The sequence below is a fragment of the Scophthalmus maximus genome, chromosome 6, assembly GCF_022379125.1.
Source record: "Scophthalmus maximus strain ysfricsl-2021 chromosome 6, ASM2237912v1, whole genome shotgun sequence".
Classification (NCBI taxonomy): Eukaryota; Metazoa; Chordata; class Actinopteri; order Pleuronectiformes; family Scophthalmidae; genus Scophthalmus; species Scophthalmus maximus.
In genome coordinates, this window is record NC_061520.1 from 19,850,877 (window position 1) to 19,857,500 (window position 6,624).

Below are 6,624 nucleotides of genomic sequence, written 5' to 3' on the forward strand. Positions count from 1 at the left end.
CATTTAATGAGCGTTCGTTGTGTGATGACTTCTTTTTTATACGTTTAACAAAAAAACATATACTATAACTGGACACAGTAACATGAACACTAATGATCCCCCTTCCAATACAGTTTGGACAGATGCTGCTCACTAGTTGAGAATATTTTCACAATATGTTTGGTTAAATCCTGACATGTAATTTATTGGACGGTTCATATTATTCTGATTTTCGGTCTCTATCATTTTGCTTGTATATGGGGTGATTGAAATGGCCAAACATCACAAAATATGATGGGATCTAGTTACACAACCACATATTTGAGTCAACTTATGTCTATATCTGATGTCAATAACAGTAAATGAGCTCTACAAATACAGTACTTATTTAAAGGGTGTTGCTATGCAGGGTATTATTTTTGAACTTGTATACATGTAGTGCTTAACCGCTGATGATGACAACCCCCCGTGTCTCCATTGTTTTTTTCTACCGGCAGAAACGGTTTCATGAAATGTTTCTTCTATCCAGCAGGGGGCGGCAGTGACTCATGCCACACACATCTCATTTTGAACGGAACTTGACTGACTGCAAACCTGCGAGTTCCTCTTGCATGTGTTTTGCATGTTTGTTCACCAAGAGATAAGAAGGTGCTTGAGTTCACAGAGATCAGACAGGATCCTTGAGATGCAACAAACAATTAAAGCGAATGTATTGATTCGTTGCATTCGTTGCATATTACAAGTTTCTTTTCTAAACCTGGAACAACCGTCTTGTGTTGAAAACATGCATTGCTTTAAACAGAAAAGAGAAGGAAATAGTACAATGTCATTATTTGCCAAGTGGTGTGATCATCTACATCATATATAGCACATCTGTCCATGAACTGTACATTTTTAATATGATTCACCAATATTTCATCTACCAATCTGTACACTCTGGCACTTGGATCTTTTTTTTTTTTTTAACTGTGCAATTACATTTTATTTGAATATTTTGTATTAAGTTCTTACATGTTAACTATCTCTGTGTGTTTATACACCAACAAATATTGGTGCACTTACCTGACATCACTACTCTTCCACAAGTCTTGAGTCAGATTTCTATTGACTGTGAAATCCAACTGCTCAAGTCAAATCTCTTAAGTCTGTAAAGTCATTTTTTATATTTCCTTTTCCCTGCCGTTTGCAGTCCCTTTGTGGAAATGAATATAGGAAGCTTTGGAAGTTCGACTAGCTGCACGTTGTTAGCACTTTCGCCTCACAGCAAGAAGGTTCTGGGTTTGAATGCCGGTTCAAACCAACCGGAGTTGGAGTTGCATGTTCTCCCCGTGTATGTATCTCTGGCATCCTCCCACAGTCTATGTTATTGACCGTAGGTGTGAAGGTGAGAGTGAATGGTTGTCCGTCTCTGTATGTGGCCCTGCGATAGGCTGACGACCTGTCCAGGGTGTACCCCGCCTCTCACCCAATGTTAGCTGGGATTGGCTCCAGCCCCCCGTGACCCTTAAATGGATAAAGCGGTAGACGATGGATGGAAGTTTTACTACTTGTGAACACCTTTACCTTTCTTTGTTGTCTCTTTATTTGTTTTTTACCTTCCTCACTTTTTTGTGATGGTGTAATTAGGTTATCTAGTGGGAAAGTCTGCAAAGGAAAAGTGACAGCTGTTAGAAACAATGTCACAATTTGCATCCTGTTAAAATCAGTTTTGTGTCCATTCACGGCCACATGTCCTCCTTGTGCATCATCGTAAATCAACCAGATATTGTTGTGACGTCCTGAGGTCTGCATCTATGTGTATTATTTAAGGACTATAATGGTCCCATACTAAAAAAGATGTAGTATGATGGTTAACCCTTTTCAAGTACATCAGTCATGCTAAATCATCATTTGATAGTGCTGCCATCAATCAATTTTCCCTAAACTGACTATTAGCAAGGAAGACACTGACTGAACTCATAGGTCTAATTACGGTGACGTATTTGTCTAACCCCGAGGGCATTGCCATAATTATTTTTAACTGTGGCTTTGTTTTCTAGATTCAATTTTGATCAGTGAAATACACATATCCCCATTCAGTGCCAGTACAGACTATAATCAGCTCTTCATTTTCCCCCGGCATTTCACTTCCCAGGCCCTCAGCCATGCAGCAGGGTAATATCAGCCTCCTCAGATAAGTTAATTTGTTCTACCGGAGAGTTCCACAAGTGTGACAGCGGTGGACCACGATCAGGAAACCAGTGGCTGGCATAAATATTTTAATATTTTTTTCTCTTTTAACATATGTAATATTAATGACAACCGGAGCAGGCCCAGTGTGAGAGCTTATTAAAAATCTGAAAATGGATGTGGCTTTAATTTATCGGGCCAGCGTGGTCCTTTGATAGTTCAAAACTGGCATTTCATTTGCTCATTAATCATTTTTAAAAGGCTGCCTATAAACATGATTGGAAGGGGCAGGGGAACACAGAGTGTTTGCTGACAACATTGTTCCAGAGATCAAGACCGAAAGATCATTTATAATTAGACGGAGTAAAGATGAAGTGATTAGACGTCGGTTGGGAAAGTAGGCAGAACAGAAAATTGGTAGAATGGGGTCGCTCTAGATACATGATCCCAGGAGTGTCAGTGACCCAATACTATGTTGAAGTGACAAAAGAGAGAGAGAAGTGAGAAAAGCATTGAAAACATTGAAAGTTGTTCAATTCCACTGAGCACCTGAAAGTTAAAGACACCTCGTTCCACTTCTCGTCTTGACGGGAGCGTGAACTCAGTCACATGGCTGCTCACAAACACACACACACACACACACACACACACAAACAGGATCACAATGCTTTTTCAATTAGGGAACCAGAGACGCAGGCTGTTACTGGGTAGCTGCCTGAATCAATAGCCTTCCGTTTCTGTAGTCTCTGCAAACTGTAGAGAAAAGGTCTTCTAAAAAATAATAAAAAGGACAAAAGTTTAATATCCACCTCCAGGAGGCCAACAAGAAATAGGGAATTCAATAGATAGACAGTGACTGTATTGCATTGCAAAAAAACAACAATCAGGTAATAAATGTCCAGCATCAAAGTGAGGAAATGGTCAGGGTGAAGTGGACAGAGTGTAACTATAAGGTGAGATGTATTTAACAGGAAAAACTTTCAAGGTCAGATGAGCGGCTCGCGTACATACGGGTATAGTCAGGTGAGCACATTTTCCATGCAGTAATCTTAAAATCCTCTTCTGGTGAAATCCTGTAGACACACCTGACCCAGCCCTGAGGCCAGGATTTGTAAAAGAGGAAGTGGTGTTCCATCCGATCTTTGCTCACGTCTAACGCCGACTGTGTTGACCAGAGTATTGTCGTAGAAAAGGGGACCAGAGTAAGAATGACAGTATGAAATAAGGTGCACAACAGTTTGTATGAAAGCTCCTTTAACATTTGCAGTGTGTGTGTGTGTGTGTGTGTGTGTGTGTGTCATCTGCGGTGGTGACTCGCACGACATTGCCAACCCACAGAGACAACACAATCACTTGTAGATGTGCTTTGTGTGTCTTATCACAGCTGGAGGGGAAAATTACTTCAGCAGTGGTTCAAACAGGAAAGTGGAGTTGCGATTAGCGACAACCCAACCTCTGACACAATGTTTTCGTCAAACCCCACGTTACGTGTCGCCATGTATGGACTCCGGCAAGCTTCGTTACTGTCTAAAAAAAGCCAGTCTGGTTCACCTCAAAGCCATTACAGTGAAGCAACACTTGAACTTCTCCTCGTCCACAAACGTGCGGCTGGCGGGCAAGGGAACTGTGTATGAGGAAAGAAAGAAAAAAAGAGGCTGAATCAAGTAACAGGGAGGAGGAAATGAGGACAGCTAGAGCGAGGCCGATTTAGTCTGTGGCACGTCTCTCGACGAAGGGGCGATTTATCTCCTCTTTTTTTAAGAATTGTTTTTTCATCCCTCCCTCTGTTCCTCCCGTTACTCAACTCCCGTGTTTGCCCTGGCGCCGCTGGGACGGCCGAGACGGCCATCGCAACAGGAACCCGTCCGGGACCCCCGAGCCCCGGATGCGAGTCTAATTCTCACAGCAAAACACGAAAGCCGGTCCTTCCATACAGTGAACGCTGTGTCCTGTCATATTGGTATGTTCTCACAGTAAAATTACATAACCCACCGGTCGGCCTTAGGCCTCTTGAGGTGTACAAACTGGTAAAACGTCAAGCTGGAATTCTCCCAGCCAACAATGCTGGTTTCTAATTTTAACTTGGAAGCTGCGAGCGGTAACTGTGCAGTGCTGCAGGTGTTCGCCAGAAATGAACGTCATGACCATCACGTGGCGTGCAAACCGCAGAAACCTAGGCACCCGCGCCCTCTCGCCTACATTTCTTCCGTCGAGGGTTGGTGATGACGGGAAACCTTTTTTTTTTTCCAATGCTAGCTGGGGTCGAGGAGAAAATCTTGCTTCTCCAATTCGAGGTACTTCCCGCTGAGCCAGAACGATGGCTGAGACAAAACGCAGGGAGGTCACTCAAGTGCAAGTCCACTGGAAATCAGTTGGGAAAGCCAGAGGAAGGATATATTTAATGGACAGGGCAGGGAGAGGTGACTGGATGAAAAGCTCGTGCGAGTTTTATTAGGTGCAATATTTGTTTACAAGCCACTGGTGCAGCATGAGGTCACCCACGACGATAGATAGCCTGTCAGGAAAATTCAAGTAATGGAAAAAGTCACATCTTCCCGTCACAGGATAGGAATGTTGGTGGTTTTTTTTCCGTGTGTCAAAGAAGAGACTACACTGGACACCCGGACACCACGGCGGATCTTTGGAGTAAGTTGGGATGTGAAACCGTTCATTATTGTTACAGCCGCAAATTACAGTTTAGAGCGATCTTAAAAATGACTCCACCGAAGTTTGTGCTTGGCTGCAAACAAATGTGTGTCCAGGTATAAGCTCCATGTGTGTGGTGGAGGGATCTTTCTGTATTAAAAATCGGTTGTCCCGTGCTCCGAACTAACTCATTAAGCTCTAACATCATTCAACCCTGGTCACCTATTCTTTATGTCTTTGTTATATTCTTTTTGGAGGAACAAGTTCCCGTCAGGAGCTGAGGCAGCCTGGCTAAATTCAGCAGGCTATTTTTTTCTCCTTTGGTGTGTGTGTGTGTGTGTGTGTGTGTGTTTGTTTAATGACTCAGCAACACGTGGATATCTGTGCTTTGTGTAGAGGAGGAGTGTGCAGATGCCGTGGGCAGGGCCAGTAGCTGTTTGGACCATCCAGTTGTGTACCTGAGCATCCCAGCAGCGCACACACACAAACACACACACACACACACACACACACTGGAGGGGGAAGCTAAGATGATTCGCCTGTAAAAAAGTTCTCATTCACTTCCTTGTTTTGCTTTTCAACACTGACATGTGTGTGTGTGTGTGTGATATAAGGGTTCAAGAACAAGTGAATCCAAGGAAAGTCACAACATCGCTCTCGGCGACTGAGAACATTTCCCGTTTCACAATGTGGACGACCAGGTTCCCAGTGTCGTCGGACCGGTTGTGCCAGTTACTAACGTAAAGACGGAGCATTCGATCGCATTGTTCGCCTGGATGAGACGTGGCCTTACGGTACACAGACACACACACACACACAACTATGTAGTTTCACTTCTGTGTGTTTGCTTGCGTTTGGGAATTCACCTGGATGACGTCACACGTCCACCACCCTCCGCACGGCGCGCTGCCGCTCCGCCGCAGTACAGAGGCGGGCAGCCACACACACACACACACACACACAGAGGAGAGAGAGGAGAGAGGGGCCGCCGCGGACTCGAACACTTCCTGATTAAACAGCGCGCTGAACATTTTGAAGTGCAACTTCCAGCAGGAGGAGAGAGAGGGAGAAAACAAATCCGTGGTTCAAACGCCTCTCGCCGACACACGAGGCGCCTTGCAGCCCGGCGGAGGGAGGAGGTAAGAGTCACGGCTAGTGTGTGAAGTCTGTCCGCGGGAATGAAACAAACCTGAGCTCGGCGTGTGTGTGTGTGTGTGTGTGTGTGACAGTTGGGACACCAGCGCCCGGTGTCTGTGTTGTCCCTGCCCCGCGGCGGCTCGCGTCGGTGGGAGAAGTTCAGGGACAGTCTGGAGTTTGGAGAGAGTTGGGTTGGGGGGCTGTTTGGGGGGGGCCTGCTGCTGTCGCGGAATGCCCCCCTCTCTTGCCCCGTTGTACTCGCAGTCACGTCAAGTTGTTGTTGTTGGTGGTGTCGGTTGGGACAAGACTTTACACTTTACACCGCTGATGCCAGGGACGCGCCGGACGAGAAGCCGGCCAAGTGTTTTTGGACCCAGCGACGGAGGAGTCTCCGCCAAGTTACCACGGTGGAGCTCCTAAGTTTCTATGAATCTGAAATACCGCCTAAAAAACAACATTAAAAAAAAAAAAGCCAGAAAAGCAATTGATTCGTGCCCTGTCAACCATTCATCTGAGGTAAATTAGTAGCCAACCCTTTAGAAAAACTTTGTTACATAATTCAAACTGGCAACCTGACAAACAGTAAACACTTTTAGTGTATTACAGTGTATTTAAGTAATAGACTACAACCTAGGGGTTTATCATTGTGATACTGAAAGATAGTTATATGGTCCTCTGATCCTGTACATGACT

At 44.8% G+C, this 6,624-nt stretch overlaps 1 protein-coding gene across 2 annotated transcripts in view; it reads left to right on the forward strand.

The window, feature by feature from the left end:
- The first annotated feature begins 5,564 nt into the window (after positions 1-5,564).
- LOC118309613 (protein kinase C delta type) overlaps positions 5,565-6,624 on the forward strand; it is a 21,534-nt gene continuing 20,474 nt past the window's right edge. The window contains exon 1 of one of the 2 annotated variants that reach the window (XM_035631953.2): positions 5,565-5,588. The gene's annotated coding sequence lies outside the window, so the exon portion shown is untranslated. Of the gene's footprint in view, positions 5,589-5,691; positions 5,934-6,624 lie in introns of those variants that run through there. The other variant, XM_035631951.2, reaches the window with a different exon arrangement.